The following is a 21,399-nucleotide window of genomic DNA, read 5'->3' on the forward strand; positions in this document are numbered from 1 at the left end:
TGTTTAATCTTTGAGTGCCTCCATCTCATATAACAAAGATGCAATAAATGTGTGGCATGTGTAGAAAAGGTCTTACTTTCAGAGGTATCTTCAAAGAAACCAAAAGACCCTTCATTAATGAAGTTCATGAACATAAACTTCAGATCTGATTCCTGTATATAATTAGGCCAAATTATACAATTAATTTATAGAGATACTAAATTTCAATGCTATAACATATGTAGTAAATGATTTACAAGTGCCAATTATCTTTGCAGGAAAGAAAGAAGTCATATGGGAGAGAACCCTGTGAATATACTGATTGCGTTAATAATCATTGTGTGTTACAGGCATCGTCAAAGACAGGAAAAAATTCTTCCTGGAGAGAAACCATATGAAAGTACTGAATATGTTGAAGTCTTTGCATGTCACAATTGTCTCAAACTCCATAAAAAGACACATATTGGAGTGAGCACCTATGAATGTAACCAATGTGTTAAAGTCTTAGAAAGTCATGGTCAGCTTAAAAGACATAAAAGAGCACATAATGGAGGGAAACTCTATGAATGCAATCAATGTGGTAAATCATTTTCACGACACTCTAAATTCCAAATACATGAAAGAACACATACTGGACAGAGACCATATAAATGTAATCAAAGTGGTAAAGCATTTGCAAGTCAAAGTCAACTTCAAGTACATAAAAGAACACACAATGGAGAGAAACACTACAACTGCAATCAGTGTGGTAAAGCCTTTTCTCAACAAGGCAATCTTGTAAGTCATAAAAGAACACATACTGGAAGAAAACCTTATGTATGTAATCAGTGTGATAAAGCTTTTGCACGTCATGGTAACCTTCAAAAACATAAAAGAACACATACTGGAGAGAAACCCTATGAATGCAATCAATGTGATAAAGCTTATTCATATGTCAGTATTCTAGAAATACATAAAAGAACATATACTGGAGTGAAACCATATCAGTGTAATCAGTGTGATAAAGCTTTTTCACAAAACAACAGTCTTGTAAGTCATAAAATAACACATACTGGAGAGAAACCCTATGAATGTAGTCAATGTGGTAAACCTTTTGCTTATCATGGTCATCTTAAAAAACACATGAGAACACATATTGGAGATAAACCCTATGAATGTAGTCATTGTGCTAAGCCTTTTGAATATCATTGTCATCTTAAAAGACATATTAGAACACATACTGGAGAGAAATCCTATTTATGCCATCAATGTGGTAAAGCCTTTTCACAATACTTTAAACTCCAAATACATGAAAGAACACATAGTGGATAGAAACCCTATGTATGTAATCTCTGTGATGAAGCTTTTGCAAGTCATGGTAACCTTAAAATACATAAAAGAACACATACTGGAGAGAGACCCTATAAATGTCATCAATGTGGTAAAGCCTTTGCGAGTTATCGTGTTCTTAAAGGACATGTAAGAGTACATATGGGAGGGAAACCCTATGAATGCAATCAATGTGATAAAGCTTACTCATGCGTCAGTAGTCTACAAACACATAAAAGAACACATGCAAGAAACAAACACTGTGAGTGTAATCAATGTGGTAAAGCTTTTGCAAGTCATAGTCCCCTTCAAATACATAAAAGAACACATGCTGGAGGGAATGCCAACAATGTGGTCAAGACTTTTAACAAAACTGAAGTCTCATAAGTCATAAAGGAATGCATACTTGAGAGGGACACTATGAATGTAGTCAATGTGTTTAAGCCTTTTTATGTATCATCAAATTTTATAATCATGAAAGAAATCATACTGTAGAGAAACCTTATAAATGCAAGCAGTGTGGTAAAAGCTGTGCACACTGCATGACTCAATAATGTGTGAGGTCCTGAAAAAATTCCTATAGAATGTAATCTTACTATAAATGGGTTGGTAAGATCATAAACGAACACACATTTAGTTACACAAAATGCTGGAGAGAAATATCTGACAAGTGTCAACAATCTGTTATGATGTGTCTATTGTGTTTGTTTGCACTTACAAATTCATTAATAATGTAACTATTTTTGATTTTACACTTGTCTTTAATTACATGGAAAATTCCACTCAGATCGCTTGATTATTCTAAAACCAATCCTATATGATTGCTTTCTGTTACATGAACCCACGCATGAAGAAGGGAAACTGTTAAGACTTAAAATGCCTCAACACCTGGTTTATAGGAATGACTGCTTACAAGAGAAAATAATTCACATATGAAAATTGGTTTGGTTTGAGATTTGATTTAATTTAACTGATGTGATATCTGTGTGTGTGTTTCTGAATGTTCTCAAGATTGTTAGCCACTTACGTATTCCTGTAGCAGGAAATACAGAAAGTTCTCAAAACACTCACCTAGTTTCTGGCAATAAACTTGCAATAATTTTGCTTGTCCATAGCTCTAACCCTGTACATAATTTAAATTGTTTTTGTATCATCTTGATATCAGGTAATAGGGAAGAATCCATGGAACAAAAACCAAATTAATCTAAAAAATTTTGTAACTGCTTCATGCATGTCTTTAGTTTTAATAAAAATTATTTTTGTGTTAATGCAGGGTTTTACTGAGATTACCAGACTGAAGGTAAATGATAAGTCAGTGTTTCATTGGTAAAAAATTACACAGATAATATTAAAGACATGCCACACCATTCCATCTCCATAAGATGTAATCTATTCCCAAAGAGTGAGAGACAGTGAGAGCAAGTCAGTGTCTTCCCCATGCTTCTCCATCTTCAGGTCATGTAGTGAGATGTCATTCTGTATATATGTGTCTGATTGACTCGAATAAAGCCCTTTTGGCCAATAGGGAAGCAAGATAATAGGGTATAGGGGTCAAGGAGGATTCTGGGAAACAGAGGCATGGTCAGACATGATGTAGGCTGCCAGAGGAGTGAGAGGTCCAGACCTTTATCTCCAGTAAGAGAAATACTTAGATTAACAATTATGGGTTAAATACTTAATTCAGAGCTAGCCAGTAAGAAACCAATCAAATGGCAAACAGCTTACAATTGATATGGCATCTTGTGTGTTACTTGGGGGCTGAAAATGTGGCAGGGCCCAGATGGCAAAGGCAGGGAAGACTACATGTTACAAGATCAGGAACACAGACACAAAGCACAGCACAATGGACACTGAAAGATCCCTTCCATCTGGCTGGCAATTCCACTGGAGTCTTTAATTAGCTAGTGAGAACTAAGTGACAGGGCTGGCTGAACAGGCAAAGCACAATGATTAATATGAGCAAATAAATCCTCTGTGGCCCCATTGGAACAGAAAACAAAAAAACAGGAGGTGAATCCTGAGTTGAGGGATTTTTCTAACCACCGCAGATTGAAGTCAGCAGTAGCAGGCTACTTAGGGACAGAGTCAGGCCCATCCTTGGCATTTTGAGGATGGGGTTGTGAAAGAGGCTACCAAACATTCCAACACATTTGCATAGATACAGCAGCCAGTAAGGCTTCCACCTCAACAACTCATACTCCCTGGGTTTAGGGGTGTCAGTTTAAGTCTGCCTTCTTCCTACTGCCAAGGGAAGATGTAGGCAGTTGTGTAGTCAGGACTCAGTGAGCTGACATTCAGAATGAGGTAAGGGTGTAGAATTATTCCCTTAGCTGCCATCCTGTAGACCTCAGGCATCTGTTATTTGAGGAGATGGAGAAGGCAGATTGTTTGAAGCTTCTGCCATATCAGGGAGGTGCAGGTGGAGAGACGCTAGGGGTAGTCCAGGTTGTGTTAGGTAGCACCATTCCCAATCTCACCCTCAGGGTGACAAGGATGGTCTCTCAACTGGATTAACCTAAGTTCAGACTCAGTCCTATGAAAGCCTGTCATTCTGCCCCAGAGAAGGTGGAAGAGAAAGATCTCCTAAGAAAATTGAAAGGATGTGGGAGGGGTGAAAGTATTAGGAGAATGAGGAAGAAAGAAGAGGATGGGAGAGGAGAACATGAAGGAGCTAGGAGAGTGAGACAGTGGAAGAATAGAGAAAAGCAAGAAAAAAGATCCCATGCTAGAGGGAGCCATTATAGGTTTAAATTAAAATCTGGCATAGGGGATTGTCCAGAAATTCACAAGATGACCCCAACTAATAATCTAAGCAATAGTCGAGGGGCTACCTTAAATGCTCTTCCCTTTAATGAGATTGATGACTACCTTAAATGTTATTGTAGAGACTTCATCCAATAGCAGATGGAAGCAGAAGCAGACCCCTACAGCTAAACACTCTAAGGAACTCCTGGAATCCAGTAGCAGAAAGGGGGGTGTGATGATCAAAGGGGCCAAGAAGTGGCTGTAGAAGCCCACTGTAGTAGTTAATAATCTTGGTAAAATTCCAGGTTTTTGACATACAATCACTCGATGCACATAGTAAGTGTAGTGGGCTGTACAAGCTAGCTAGCCACACTGTGTCCAGGAAGAAGAAGGGAAACGAGTTTGGAGTGCAGGGTGATGGCGGGGTCTGCTATTGAATCCAGGGTCAAGTGCTATAGGAGTGTATATCTCTCTGACCTAGAAAGGGTCATTTTCTGTGGTGGAAGGCATGGTTAGGAAACCTTGTGCTGTGTCTTTAAGTATTCTGTAACCATATGGGAGGTGCTCTTGTCATTCAGACCTTACTAATCAAGCAGACCCCTAGGTGACTTTCCAGTCAGAATTGGAGCAGGACCCTTCCTGCCGCTGGTTTCAGTCTTGGATTTGAAGAGAAACTGGAGCCAGTGCTTTTGTGTGCTGTGCATTGAGTAAGGGAGAGCTGGAAAACATTATATGGTGAGCAAGGGGCTGTTGTCCCCTGATGGGGAAAGTTAGGTGGTGAGGAGCTGGAACCCATGTGTTGGGAGCTGTGTGTAGAACCATCTTTCTAGTCACGTTCATCATGACTTGCAGGGCAGCCTGCTCTACAGAGAGAGTTACATGAGAGGTTCCAAAGCTACACAGAGAAACCCTGTTTCAAAATATTAAATAAGAAGAATGTCATGTCACTCTAAATACAAGCCATGTGAGCATAGAATATGGAAAGAAGCAATACACCTCATTCTCTCTCTCTCTCTCTCTCTCTCTCTCTCTCTCTATCTCTCTCTCTCTATCTGTCTCTCTCTTCCTCTCTCTCACTTTTGAGACAATTAGAACATATGAAATTTATTGTGAAGTCCACACTTTGGTAGATTTTTTGAATGTGATATAAGTATGCAATTAATTTGTTGTACCAACTTCATTGAAAAATATTGATAAACTCACACTGCAAAAATCCCTCAGAGCATTGGAATGCGTGAATACTTTCATTTGTCTTGGTACATTTTGCCTATGTATTATGTTTTACAGTATAGGAAAACTTCTAAGTGCAATAAGTATGGCAAAGCTCTGAGTTTCTCGAGTTGTTTTCAAATATGTGAAAAATCTCACATAAAATAGATGTCATGTATGTGGGCCAAGAAATAAAAGCTCTTACTCTCTATCACAGGTATCATCAAGGCAACAAAACCACCCCTTAGGAAGGGAAGCATTATGAGTGTAAAACTTAAGATCTGATTAGACTTTAGAATTAGGCCAAGTTATAAAATTAATTTATTCAGATACTAAGTTTCATCAGTATAATGCATGTGGTAAAGCTTTTACATCTGCCAATTATCCTTGCAGGAATGAAATAAGCCATACAGGAGAGAAACCCTGTGAACATACTCAATGTGTTACAACCTTTGTGTGTTACAGGCATTTTCAAAGGTATGAAAAAATTCATACTGGAGGGAAACCACATGAACAAGTTCAATATGGTGAAGTCTTTCCATGTCACTGTTGTCCCCGATTCGAGATAGGGACACATCCTGGAGAGAAAACCCATAAATATAATAAATGTGGTAAAGCTATTGCAAGTCATGGTCACCTTAAAAGATATAAAGGAACACATGCAGGAGGGAAGAGGTAAAGCATTTTCAGAATGCTCTAAACTCCAAAGACATAAAAGAACACATACAGGAGAGAGACCCTATAAATGTAATCAATGTGGTAAAGCATTTGCAAGTCAAGGTCAACTTCAAGTACATAAAAGAACAAACACTGGAGAGAAACCCTACAACTGCAGTCAGTGTGGTAAAGCCTTTTCCCAACAAGGCAATCTTGTAAGTTATAAAAGTACACATACCAGAGGGAAACCATATGTATGTAATGCATGTGCTAAAGCCTTTACATGTGCCAGTATTGTCCAAAGACATGAAAGAACACAAACTTGAGAGACCCTGTCTAATGTAATCCATGTGCTAAAGCCTTTGTATATGTCTTCAATCTTTAACATCATGAAAAAAAATCATACTGCAGAGAAACCCTATAAAGGTAAGCACTGTGTTAAAATTGTGCACTTTCCATATCACATTAATATTTGAGGGCCTGAGAAAATTCATACTGAAGGGAATCTTCCTATACAGAAATTGGTAAGATCTGTAGCCAACACATCTTTAGTTACAGACAAATCGAAAGGAAAAATACCTAACAAGTGAGAGCAATCTGTTCAAGTATTATGGTGTCTCTATTTGTTTGCACCTACAAATTCATATTGCCAATATATCTATGAATTCACTGATGAGATAGCACCTTTTGATTTCACACTTTTCTTTAATTTCATTTAAAATGTCATTCAGATCTGTGAATTTTTCTAAATTCAAGACAATTTGCTTGCTTTCTGTTACATGACCAAATTCATGATTAAGGGAAACTGTTAAGACTTTAAATGCCTCAAGACATGGGTTACAAGAATGAATGCTTACAAGGGAAAATACTCATGTTGGAAAATTTGATTGGTTAAAGATTTTGTTTAATTTGAATTATGTGATGTCAGTATTGGATTTTGTGATGTTTATTCTTCTTTCCAAGAAGTTTAGACCCTTGAGTATTCCTGTAGCAGGAGCAAGAGAAAGTTCTCAGAATTCTGATTTAAGTGCTGTCAATGAATTTGTCATAATTATTCCCACTCACATCTGTAACCCTGTACATTTTTAAAATCCTTTTTTTATCATTTTGATATCAGGTATTAGGGAATAACTCATGGAAGGGAAAGCCCAATCCATGTAAATAATTTGGTAAATGCTTCATACTTGTCTTTATTTTCAATACAAAAATTATTTTGTGTGTAGGTTTGTATTAGTAATTTCAGTAGACCCAAGACTAATGATAAATGGGTATTTTATTGGGGAAAATAAAGAGAGCGTGTGGACTCCCTGCTCCAGAAAATGCAGTCTCTGCTCTTCTGATACATTTAAAAAACCCAAGAAAGATAGGGGGAGCCCAACCACTGCTTCTGCATCTTCCAGTAACTTAAGAAGAACAAAAGGCACAGCACAGGAGACAACTTCTGACTTCCTCAGAAGAGCTGAGCAGAATGCCTGGCTCCAGGAGAAGCCCCCATCTGACTTGCAGGTGCACTAGCAGCTCTACTTTGATAGTAATGCCTGAGTGACAGAACAAGGTGAACAGAAGTAAGACAGCACCTTGTGTGCAGTGATTGAAACAGGGCAACTGAGCATTCCTACATTTTTGCACGGATATAGAAGCTGGTGAGTCTTTAATCTAAACAACACAGAATCCTGGGTATAATGGCATCGGTTTATGTCTGGCTTGTTCATCCTGACAAGGGCTGATGTGGGAAAAGTAGGAATCAGGACTTGGTAGTCTCACATTCAGCAGGAGGTAAGGTTGGAGAATGTTTCCCTTAGCTGCCATCCTGTAGACCTCAGGCATCTGTTTCTTAGGTGGTGGAGAAGGAAGGTTGAGTGAAGCTTCCACCACAACAGGGAGATGCAGGTGAAGAGAGGCTGCTGTGAGTACAGTCAGTGTTTCTTAGCACTGTTCCACACCTGCCCTACAGGTGTCAGGGCCAGGGCCTCAACTGGATCCACCTCAGTTGAGACTCAACCCTTTAAAAGTCAGGCATTGTCCCCCCAGAGAATGGGAAAGGAAGAAGTGCATCTATTGAAAATTGGGAACATGGAGGGGGCAGGAGTTAGAAGAAAGAAAGGGGAAGCACAGGAGGGAGAATGAGGGCATGAAGGATCATGAGCTTTGATTAGGGGGAAAAGTAGAGGAGATACCATAAAAGAGGGAGCCATTCTAGATTTAAAGAGAAATCTGGCACTAGGGAAATGTCGAGGGATGCACAAGAATTACCCCAAATAACAATCTAAGCAATACTGGAGAGACTACCTTAAATGCCCTTCCCCAATAATCTGATTAATGACTATCTTATATGACATAGTAGAGCCTTCATCCAGTAGCTGAGGGAAGCAGAAGCAGACACCCACAGCTAAGCATTTAGCTGAACTCCTGGAATTCAGTTGCAGAGAGGGAGGAGTGATGAGGAAAGTGGTCAAAACCAGGCTGGGTATACCCACAGAAAGAGCTAACCTGAATAAGGGGGAGCTCGTGGACACCACTATGATAGCTTAGAAACCAGTATAGGACTGACCGAGACACCATGAACAGGGGTGTCACTTAGGAGATCTTGGCAGTCTATGGGGCCTCTGGAAGCAAAACCAATATTTATCCCTAGTGCATGAAAGGAATTTGAGAGTATATTCCTTATGGAGTGATACTCTCCTTGCCTAGACATATGTCAAAGGGTCGATGTCCTGCTCCAAATCACTTGACAGATTTTGATGATCCCTCATGGAAGGACTCACACTCCATGGGGTGTGGATTGGCGACTGTATGGAAGGTTGCTGTGGGTTATGTGAGGATGGGAACTAGGAATTGTGTGTCAAAAAGATGGTTTCTAATTCAAATAAAATGTATAAAATAATAGGAATGATTGGGTAGTAAATACCTTGGCTAACAATGACAGGTGACATAGCCCAGAAATACTGGAGCTTCAGGCATGTTTATAGACACTGTACTGAACCAGACACAGTCTCCCTTTGCTCTGGCGTTCACCCACCATACACCATGGCCCATTTTCATCTTGTATTACTTTGCATCCTGAAATTCCTATCTCCACTTGCTAAGTACCATGATTGCAGGCTTCTGCAACCATGCCTGGCTTAGGTGGCTTAAGCTTCACTTGGTGAGGAATTAAAATGATGGATGAGTAACATCAGGATTTTCACTACACTGTTTTCAAAATCTAGTTATCTCTGTGAGCCTGTGCTTCACCATATCCAGAATAAGACTGAACTCATCCCAGGTTCTTTGATGAATTATACCAAACTCAGTTATATGGAAAAATAGAATTTCTCATAGTTGGAAGACTGTGGACTTTAAGGTAGAAAGGCTGCATTTGGTGGGTGACTTCTTCTTTTACTGGAGTTAGGATGAGAGCCTGTTTCCTGGCTATGCTAACCAGCCAGACACTGTCACATATCTTCAATAAGCCAATTAAATGAATCAACTTGTCTAGTGCTCAATTATAATGCAGGCACTCTACAGTCAAGATGGACAGATCTCTCTGATGTTCCAGGACAATCTAGCCTATAGTGTGAGTTCTAAGCAAAACAGGGAGTCACGGTAATATTAGTCTTAAAAAGAAGAGAAAAATAATACATATGGTGTTGCTCCAATGGACGCTGTAATGATAATCGACACAATTACTTAAAGTAAAACTAAGTATTTATTGTAGAAATTACTCACAAGATACCAAACAAGTAACCCAGATGAGACAAGCAGTTTTCCACTGCCGAACCGGAAGCCGAACTCCGGGAAAGAGAGCGAGACTTCCTGTGTGCTGTCTTTTATGCCTTCCCCGGTACCGCCCCCTAGCCATGCCCAAAAGTGGGCCTGGTTAGTGACGTAGTTCACCGCCTACGTACGTATACGTCTTTACATCCAGCCGTATACATCTTTAGTCCTGCCTAAAGTGGGTGTGGTTAGCGGTGTGGTAAACTGCCCTTTTATTACCTCATCTGTATGCACCTCTAGTAAGTCACATGTTTAATGGCGGCATACAGACTTCCTTCTACAATTCCCCTTTTAGTCTAAAATAGGACAACTAACTTGGGTCCATGAACAAAATGTATCAAACATGTATTCTATCTAAACCTAAACTTATCTGAAAGAAACACCCAAATATGAACATCTCCTTCCAATCCCAACTCTAAAATAATTGAAAACTAACACTAACTGGTGTAAACTATCTTATAATATCAATAGTAGGGAGAGGGGGCATGGAATTCTCAAAACTACTTCCTGCTGAGATGGGACGATGATAATCTCATGGGGACCTGTGAGAAGAAAAATGTTAATATAACAAAATCTCCGTAGATCAGACAGTCTCTGTATGGCAGGAGATGCTTGATTGAAGTTCCTGACTGGGGTTCTAGTGTTGATTGAAGCTCTCATCTGAAGCTCTGGCCTAATTGTAGAAGATGTGCTGTTTCAGTTTCTTGATCCAGAGTTGTGTAGAGCGATGTAGTTTCAAGCCAATTTCAGGATAGTGCTTGTCAGGTGGAGTCAATGATGTGGGGCAGTTCAGATGTAACGCCATGGGGTAGGAGCCCGGAACTATTCTCTGGTTAGAGACATACTTAGATTAACAATTATGGGGTAATTACTTAAAGCAGAGCTAGCCAGTAAGAGACAAGCAAGGCCAACAGCTTCATAATTAATACAGCGTCTTGTGTGTTATTTGGCGACTACAATGCTGCAGAGCCCAGGTGACTGGTGGGGGATAAACCAAAGCGGCTAGCAAAGAAAAAGCTTCTCTTTACAAAATGGTTGTGAGGAGCGGGATTGAATTTCCACGCAAAATAACAAAAGATTTAAAGAAATTTTAGAAACAGAAGAATGGAGAGAAGCACAGGTTTTTGGTAGCAGCATTTTCTCAGGTGTGCTGTTTTGCTAGCAACAAGCCGAGATTCATGCAGCTCGCTTACCAGAGTCTTCCTGACTCTACATTAAAAAAAAAGGCAACAAGGTTCTTTTAAGAGGCTTTGCTAATGATTCAAAAGTTGTACATACAGTTGGAAGTGGCAGCTTTTGCTGGATGTCAGCATGGACTGAGGCGGTAAGCTGGAGTCACGCTTACGCCCGCCATCTTCAAAAAAAAACCGGCAGTTTAAAACAGCCACGGTTTTACAGATAAGACACATGGCCAGAAAAACATAAAGATTTACAGTAAAGTCAGACTTGGATGAACAAAACCTCTAAAGGTTTACAGTGTGTTTAAAAATATACGTAAGATTGAGAGAGAAAATAAAGAAGCTGGCTATGGTGGCGCACGCCGGTAGGAATTGCTCCAGAGGCAGAGGCAGGCAGATTTCTAAAGAGAAACCCTGTCTCAGAGAAAAATAAATAAAAATGAAAGAAATAGAGTAATAATAATAATAGATAAATAAATAAGCCACGTAAAGATGGAAAATACACAGAGAGCCTGGATACTGTATGCTATTGTGTTTTTCAGTTTTTTGCTTGCTCAGGAAGGAACTGCTACTAAATTACACTTGATTATAAATGCTGCTAAATTAATCCAACTTCTATCTTTTGAAAATGCCTTGACTTCAAAATTTAAGTATAAGGATATGTTACTCGGAAAAGGAGTTTTTGCTTATGTTTCTACAGAAAATGAAAAGCTGAGGATTCCTTCCAGGCTTCTGTGGTTTGACGAACCAAGACCCCCGGAAGCAGTGGATCAGATGTTCCAACAATTGAAACAGCTAAGATGATGCAGTCTTACAGACCCCGAAAATATGGACTTATACAGGTTTCTGAGTTTTGTCATGATCCCCATGGTATGAACGGCGCCCCCTTCCAGCAGGAAGCAGTTTGGAATGAGCGACGTCCAAATTCCCATCTTGTTTATAAACCTTTGTTTTCATTTAAATGGGGTTGTTTATAATTGGTTAATGATCACAACCAATCTCTTTTTAATGGTAAAAAGGGGAATTATGGTATGGGTATTGTTTTTCATTTATTGATACAAATTCAAGGTCAATTTTGTGATGTTTATATTTCTCCTCTTGATTAAATATTGTGCTTATACTGATCTTTTAACATGTAATGCATAATTGAATACAGACTATAGACAGTTACTTATAACAGAATTTATATTTAGGTAAGTTAGGTTTTTTAGATATATAGACATGTATTTGAGACAGATAGATAGTCTTCAAACCTCTCAAAGACCTTCAGAAAATGGCATTAAAATGGTTTAGGGTTTTTCTTGACTATGAAAAATGTCTGCTCCTGGCAGCACCAATTATGTCTGAGAGGAAAATGGGCATTGAAGAAACTCGTTATGGAGTTTGCTTTCAAAATGGCAAGATTAGCCATTTGGGCAAGAAACTGCTCTTGCCTATACTGCTTTACTGTTGTTGTATAATCTGGACATACAGGACCCACAGGAAAGTGACTGCTGAACTCAGTCTTACAGGGTTCCTGCTTCTTGGAAGAGAATATATGAAGGACACAGAGAAATGACTGGCAGACTGCCAATGCAGATGGACAGTTTTGAAATTTCCTGCTTTGCTGAGAAATCTTCTGGACACATTGTGGCCTATGGGCTGAAGATGGATGCCCCTATGTTACAGAGGAACTTCGGCTGACTGTCCAGGCAGTAAGATATCTCTGTCAATCCTAGTGTTTATATATTATCCTTCTGTGGTCTTTGATGGAGTTGAAGACAGATAGTTATAATTATAGTTTTCCTTAGTTATGATAAAAGATAAGCTACATATAGGATTTTGGACTCACAAGGATGGGATGGATGATATTTTCTATAGATCTTGCTAAATGTTACAAGACAAAGTGTTGTAACTGTGTTCTTACTTGATAACTGTTCTGTCATCTACATCTACTATGTTAAAGTTAAGACCTTTCTTTTTGTTTAAACAGAAAAGAGGAATTGTTGGGGAAGTCCTGTGTATATGTCAATAACTTACTGCTGGCCAATAGGAATCTAGATAGGTGGGGCTAGGAGTCCAGGAGGATTCTGGGAAGGAGAAACACAAGAGAGTTCGAGATGTAACGCCATGGGGTAGGAGCCCGGAACTATTCTCCGGTAAGAGACATACTTAGATGAACAATTATGGGGTAATTACTTAAAGCAGAGCTAGCCAGTAAGAGACAAGCAAGGCCAACAGCTACATAATTAATACAGCGTCTTGTGTGTTATTTGGGGACTACAATGCATCAGAGCCCAGGTGACTGGTGGGGGATAAACCAAAGCAGCTAGCAAAGAAAAAGCTTCTCTTTACAATATGGGAACTGGCAAAATTAATAAAATAGGAAACATGTTTATTCAATTTGACTTGTTTGGATGAATAAAGAATATAAATGGTAAATAGTCTATACCTTGGGTCTTAACAGGCTTAGACAGAAGGCAAACAAATGCAAAAATGAATAATCTAATGAAGGCAAATAAACAATTTTCCCCAACTCTCACATTCTCAGTTCCTGTTTATCCTGAAATGTGGTCAGAAAAAAAGTAAATGTTTCTTCAATAGAGACATTTTCCTTTGGAAGACTCAATTCTTTTTCAAAAATGAGATTCCCAGGGAAATTAGAATTTTATGGGTCTACTCTTTCACTAGTTATAGGGCAAAATTAGACCCCACAAACTTGACTACTGGTCTCCCCATAACTGCCATAGTCTAAAATCCTGAGATTACAAACACATATAAAAGATTTTTTTGTTTTATTTTTAATAAATATCATTGTCATGATATTATAAAGCATCTCTGGATAATATTCTTTGAAGTCAGTACTTAAAGATGAATTTCCCAATGGTAAAATAATGGGGACATGTAGAAGCATGGAATTTCAAATGTTATTTACTTATATACATATCCTTAGCATAGGAAGTTAGCTATGATGTGAAACAATGGCATGGATCATGCAGTGACGATTGCTGCTTAACAAAAATCAAGCATGTCATCATTGCATACCAAGTACACTTCTCCAGCACCTGAAGAGGCAGGCTGATCTGTATTTGTTCCAGGTCAGACTGGCAGAATGAATTCCAGGGCAGCCAAAGATACACAGTAAAACCCCTGTGTCAAAAAGGGTCATGGGATTCCCATTTAGCTGCATGGCGGCAGTGCACATGTTAAATCCCAGCACTCAGGAGGCACAGGCAGTCAGATTTTCTGAGTTTGTGGGTACACTTTTTTATTATTATGCATTTGCCAAGAGTTTGCTCTGAATTTTAGCAATAAAAATCATTCCACAATGGAGCCATTACCTACCCTTCTAATGGGATCCTATTTGTGATCATATTCCTACTGTTCTTTTTTGATTGTCTGAAGTTCCTGTGACAACAACGTAAAAAGCATCTTCAGTTCACCTGACCTCAGTGTAAAGCCACATAACAAACATCTCCTTTTGTATACTTAAATCTCTCTTTAGAAGTAAATATTCTGTGCACCCTTCCAGATATTTGACATAAGTCATTCCATCCAAATAGTAAATGTAATGGGCTGTACAAGCTATCTAGCCACATTGTGTCCAAGAGGAAGAAGGGGAAATGCCTGTGGAGTACAGGAAGACAGCAGGGTCTGTTATGGGAGTCAGTGCTATAGAAATGCATATCTCTGCTGACCTAGAAAAGGTCTTTTTCTGGGATGGAAGGCTTAGTTATTAAACATTGTGCTGTGTCTTTAAGGAAACTGTAACCCTATGAGAGGTGCTCTTGTCACTCAGGCCTCACTTACCAACCAGTCCGCTAGGTGACCTGCCAGTTAGAAGTGGTGGAGGGCCTTTCTGGTTTCAGGCTTGTTTTTTGAAAGAAACTGGTGTCAGTGGATTTGTGTGCTATGCTTTGAGCAAGGACAAGCTAGAAAACCACAATATATTGAACAAGGGCCTGCTGTCCCCATGGGGAGTGGCACATATTGAGGTGCTGTCGCTGGTGTGGTGGGTATTGCCCATATTGTGTGGGAAGCTTTGGCCACACTCTAGCCAAGAGGGACTCTGGGAAGCCTTAACAATCAGAAGTACTGGTAGCAGGTAGCTTGTGGTTTCTTTCCAGGATTCTCCTATCCTTCTGTTCTAGGAGTTGTAAGGAGGAACACAAACTATTCCATGGTGGGTGTAGGGTGTTCAGAGCAGGTCTGCTGAGCTGATATTTCTGCGGGGATTTGTATGAACCATGAGACAGACTGGTTCTCCTGGTCCATGTGGTGTCCTGGACAGTTGTCCTTAACCTGTGAACCTCCCTGTCTATGGATTTCTTGGATAGCAGGAGACACTCAGCCCTGGCTTGGGAGGATACGATGCTCGTAGCATCACTGTCCAGTGTGCACTCACAGGCACTTGGTTTGATGTGTGGTGGGAACACAGATTGGAAAACTGACAGTCAGGTTCCTAGAATTTCTGAATATTGCATTACACTTTCAGGTTTGTCTTATAAACATTACAAATAATTTAGAAAATGGTGGAAAGGTAGTGATGTGGATTGTCTTTCAGAAATACATGATTAGGATGTATGTAACTTTCTGTTACTATCAGCCACAATAGTGTGACTTAGTGAAACTTAGTTCCAGGATACAAAAGGAGTTTCTGCTTTGCAAAGATTTTTCTGGTGTGCATGGTGTTTGGCAGGGTTAGGGCAGGATGCATCCTTATGCCATAATCCATATGTCAGGAAGCAGATTTTAAATTATTCTTCCATGTTGTTCTGTAATGGGGTCTCTTTGGGCCTGGGTTTAAGTGAAAGCAGCAGGAGGCATAAAGTGTGGAGAGTCATGGCATGAAATCTCCTCCATTTGCAGAGAAAGCTCTAGAGAAAGAGGCTTCTGTTTTTGGAAGAAATATCAGTAGCTGGAGGTTCAGAGACAATAGTTTAATGGTCACTTTGAGTTGATTTATTTGGAGTTGTGTAGTCTTTATTTAATCTCTACATACATAGATTCATAGGTAGTTGGATAACATTGGTCAAGATCACACTTTTCCTGGCTAAGTTTATTTTGCTGTTTTAATTAATAGTTGACTATATTTTCTGGCCTAGGTTCTTGCCTTTTTCTCTCCATCCCTTTTATTCTTTTATAAATATTGTACACATTTTGATAGTTGCTGGTTTATGATAAGTATAGAAGTCATATTATGTCAATGTCTTAATGTGTTTTTATAATACTACTGCTGAGTATTTCTGAGTATTTCCATTATGAATGTAGACTTTTTTATTTATTTTTAAATTTTCTTATTAATATAGCTTTGTAATCAGCATTTCCTTTTAAATTGTTGTGCATGGTCCTTGGATTGTATTCCTTTTTCCTGCAAATTTACCATATTTCAGGTGCATCATGTTTCCAGTGATACCTCATTAACTTCTTTATTTCTTTCTTTACTTTTTGTGGTTCTTATTGTTGTTCATCTGTGAAAGGGATTTCCTCTTATCACATAAAACATATTGTGCATCTTGGAAGGTGACTCAGCACATCCTCGTTTTTTGGGAATGACCAGAGTTCAGATACCGACACTCCATTGTCTCATAATTATCTATATTTCATATTCTGTATACATTTGAAAACATTCTCTCTCATGGACACATATATGCAAATATACCAATGAAGTTGATATTTTTTTAAATTCTTATACCACCAATTCTACTCTTCTACACCACAATTTAGCAATGACACATTACATTACACTAGACATTGTAGTGCAAATTATAATTCATACTATTAATATAGTCCTAAAGTCAGATAGATGGGATAATTGTGGAAGATTAGTGAAGCAGAACAGCCAGCCCCTAGTTCTTACCTCTCCTGAATCCTCACACCAAAGGCGATATTCTGTCCCTAGGAAGATTCAGACACAACACAATGAGCTTCTGTCATTTCCTGCCTTATTTTTCCCTCTCTGCCTAGGCCCATTACTCCTGTCTCCACCTCCTAAATACTGGGATAATGGTCTGATCCACCACTGCCTGACTGTTTCTTTTTTACCCTGGATCAATATGGTGTGACCCAGGGTGACCTTTTACTCACAGAGATCCATCTGCCAATCTGCCTCCCAGGTGCTGGGATTAAAGGTGTGCATCACCATGGCTGGCCTCTGTAGCTAACTACTGCCTAGCTCCACATTCTGGCCTTCAGGCAAGCTTTGGTTTGCTTTTTTTTTTTTTCGTTTGTTTGTTTCAATTATTTTCTGGTTGTTCCTTTTTTTTTGGTTTGTTTCTTTGCAAAGAAATATACTCTATCTCTGACCAACTGAGGAAAAATCCAACTAAACACTGTAGTCCAAAACAACTAATCCCCAAGCAAGGACCCAGCCAATCTCAGAGCTTGTTCAAATTCAGGGATTGAAATTACACCAAATAAGATGCTGAAAACTATTCCCCCTGATAACCTAGGCCCCTTAGAAGCTGGGTATAAATCCTATGCCTGGTCAGGTGGCAGCTGACATTTTCCACACTGGTAAAGGCATTCAGTTTCCTGGTTCTCTCCCTCCCAAATAAATCTGTTCAGTGAGTTTCAGTGAAGACCTTTTGACAGAGGAGATATAAAACTCCCTAGTGGAGTGGAGCAGAGAAGCAACATATACCTCTGCTGGGAAATTTTGGAGAGAAGAGCAGGAAAAAAATCTTCTCCCTGGTGCTGTTTCAGAGTGATACATTTCTGGAGCAGTTTCCCCCATAGCAGAGAAGTAACACTTTGGGCTGGAACTAAGAAGAAATGAATACCACTGCTTGGAAACTCCTTAGTGGATAAGGGAAAAGAAGCAATAGACACTTCTGCTGGTAAACTCTCTTAGCAGAGTAGAGCAAAACTCAGTTGCAATGATCTATCTCTGAGAGGTGCATGACTGCTCCATACTGCATAGAGATCATGCCCCAAAGGAGCACAACTTCATGTATAGCATGACTTCCTGACAGTGAGGACACATTTTCCTCAGAGATGTGGGATATCTTCCCTTCAGAGCAGAGTGTCTAACCTGACATCAGAAACTCAGGGTAGATTATATTCAGAGCACTAGGTATCCAGGAAACTTTCCCTCCAAAAATTCTGGCATTTCATGATTTCCCAACACTCCAGATACCTTTATCTTCAATGCTGCATTTCAAGGACATCTTCCCTTCACAGTTGTAGCTACAGCCTGATTTATGACTCTTATGGTGCCTTTCCTCCATATGTGTAACACTTGTACAATGATCTTAAATGATAATGAATACCTTTTAGATTCATGATAGTTTTCAAGTGCATGAAATAACTATTTCAGGTGAAAAACTCGTCTGTTTGTATGATTTTCTCTTCTCTTTGTGTTATAATATCTAATGTCACCTTATAAAAGTCTTTAATTTGGCCCCTCATTCCAGAGGAATACAGGATAAATTAATGTTGTGTGGCAGCTAAAGCAGGAGTCTAAGAACTCTCATCCTTAAGTTGTGTCTTGAAGCAGAAAGTGGGAACTGATTTTGGGGATGACAGTGTTGTGGTTTCCATTTTCAAATAGTTGAGGTGTGTGCAAAGTATCCTTCCTTTACTGAAGTTTATCTTGTTTTCCTTGTGTTCTTTCTGCGATTTTTTTTGGCTTGGAGAAAGTTATTTTTAATGCTGCAATGTGCCAAATGTTAACCCCATCATCTAAGTGGCCCAATGCTTTTATTGTTTGTTTTTAATATCAGGCAGTGTGTGATCATACTTTTCAAATAAGTATATCTCTAAAAGTATGTTGTTTTTCTGTTTCTTGTTATGCTTTTCATATTTTCACAAATACATTTCAGATTTTCTTGCTTATTATTTAGCATGGCTTGGATGTCAGTAATCATTGGGAATACATTTGAAATTGTGATCCTCACACATCTGACTCCTGACTACAAGTCCAAGTGTACGTTATATACTCTCAATATGTATTTTTTTCTCAAAATAATTTAGAAATGGTAATGGTAAATTGCTTGATAGAAGATAACATCAGAAACATTAAATACCAATGTGTGTATTAAAAAGAGTATATTCTTTTGTCTGGTAGAGATGTTGGCTTTGAGAATCAAAGCAGTCCCTGTGGATGAGCAGCCAGAAGTACTGAGTCTCATTTTCATTCACATGAATATATCATTAATATAAATTTTGTGTCATTGGCTGATCTAATTGCATCCTTATATTAGCGCTGATCCTTCAGAGTAAATATATTATTGATTGCATCAGAAACTAACATAGATTTGGTGCTTATGGAATTTTCCAAGCCAAAATCTCCACAAAATGAGGTAAAAGTACAAAATAAATTATAAGGAGAGAAGCTAACAATAGAAGTCTTTAAAGATGGTTGACTAACCAAAACCACAAGCATGAATTTGTCTTCTGTGTGATAAATATGCATCAATCTGAGCACATGTGAGGTTTACTCCTGTTTGAGTTCACAACTCCTGCGAGGGTAGAATAGGAACATGAATGCATGGAGTCTGACTTGTCTGAATGGGCTCATATTCTGCTTCCCTGATGCCTGCAAAACATTAAGCTTGGAGCTCTGAATGGTGGTGACTATAGCTGACATCCAGATTGTGAGGAGATCCTGAGACTTGAAGTCACTCTGATTCTTAGACCATAAGGTCTTTACAAAGAGCTGGGGAGATTGCCAAACTTTTTAGGGAGGAGATAAGGTTTTGAAGGTACAAGGATCAAATGCCAGAGAGCTTTCTTCATTTGTAACTGAGAACAAGCTGTCATAAACTGTATTCTGTTTCCACTCAGCTCTGGTGGGTCAGCCCCCTTCAGTTTTTCCACTTCTTAACTTTTGGCAACTCTCATGTTAGTAACAGTACCAGGCAAACCCCCACCCCCAACATATGACAAGCTTTCTTATATGGGATCAGGCAGCTTACATCCCACTGGGACCCTAATGCTCCTCACTTCCCATCACAGCAATCCCTGGTACCTGCCTTATTCACAGGAATAAGGGTTTTCTAAGTGACATTTATATGTCTCCCTTTGACTAACATCTAGAGAAAATGTAGACAACAAGAAATTCTAAATTGCCTGGGAATTCCATTGTGGGAGAAGACTCATTCCCTTAGATGAGAATCTGTCTACTGAAGCAATATTTATGCCTCTTCTGACCATTTTAGAGGGGGGCTGGAGCTGAGGTTTGGGGAGGCTTTTAGAGATGGCAAAACTTCCAATGTATGTTTAGTTATACTACTAAGGTGTGTATGCCATTTGCCTTATATGCATATCTTTAAGGACCCTAGGATGGATTAATTACTTCATGTCTTCATCACTGTTCCAAATAGTATCAGGAAAAATTATCTCTCTATTTTTCAACCCAAAACAGCATGTTCAATCCTGAAATCAGAACACACAACCAGCAGAGAGATTCAGCAGAATTTATTCACATATTTGCCCTACTTAATTCACACCTACTTTACAGAGATAAGAAGGCATGAAATTGGGAAGGAAGAGTTAATCTGATGAAATATATTTTAAAGAAAATGTATAAAAATACATATTAAAATGTGGCTTCTCATTTAAGAGCATTGGATATTGTTGAATTGGACACAGGTTATATTGCTACAAACCATGGTTGCTAACTATCTTCTGTAACTTCAGTTCTAAGGGATCCAATTTTCTCTTCTGGCCTCTGCAGGTACTGCACACATCCAAATGTGGGCAAACACACATATACCTAGATTAAAGCTTAAAAATGAAATTCTGCATAGTAATCTCATAACCTTGAGACAGACAGCAGTCATGATTAGTTAAATTCTTACTGGTCTTTCATACAAGTAGATGTGACCGTCCTCTGAATGATCTTGCACAGAGGAATACCACGCTAATTCTGGGGAAAGCATAGGTCAGAATTGCTATTCATTTAAGAACATCATTCACAGTGTGAATAGGTGTGTTTTCATTTTTTTTATTTGTGTTCTATGTGTTTTTATGTGGGAGGATTTTGCTACTGACATATCTTTTATATGTACCTTTCACAGCATACATTATAATTTATCTTTTAATTAATATATTATGATATATTTGTGTCATAATACACAATCTAAAAGATATTTTTACCTACAAATCTTCATCACACTAAGTGGTTAGACTTGCATTTTCCTCTACCTATTTAAAATTTCCAAAGTATAACCTCAGGTCAAACTAAATGAGACTTAAGGATCACATCTTGAAGTATAATCCCATCTGTATTGGCCTCTCCTTGGTGTTCTGACAGGAAATGTCGTCAGCTGCAGCCACTAAGAGGGCCACTTCAGTATATTCACTGTGTTCCCTTTTAAGAGGACCCTGACCTTGCTGGGTGTTGGTGTCAAATATCTTTAATCCCAGCACTTGGGAGGCACAGGCAGGCAGATATCTGTGAGGTCCAGGCCATCCTGGTGTATATAGTGAGTTACAGGACAGCCTCCAAACAATACAGAGAAACCCTGTCTCAAAAGAATGAAAACGGGCTCTGACTACCACCCATTCCCCTCTCTTTTTCATTCTTTACCTCTCTCTCTCTCTTTCTCCCTCTCTCTCTTTCTCTTTCTCTGTATGTCTGTCT

At 39.0% G+C, this 21,399-nt stretch overlaps 1 pseudogene; it reads left to right on the top strand.

Moving 5' to 3' along the window:
- The first annotated feature begins 540 nt into the window (after positions 1-540).
- Positions 541-6,224, top strand: LOC121135330 (annotated as a pseudogene).
- Positions 6,225-21,399: the final 15,175 nt, after the last annotated feature.

This window comes from Mesocricetus auratus, unplaced genomic scaffold (genome assembly GCF_017639785.1).
Source record: "Mesocricetus auratus isolate SY011 unplaced genomic scaffold, BCM_Maur_2.0 Super-Scaffold_100037, whole genome shotgun sequence".
Classification (NCBI taxonomy): domain Eukaryota; kingdom Metazoa; phylum Chordata; class Mammalia; order Rodentia; family Cricetidae; genus Mesocricetus; species Mesocricetus auratus.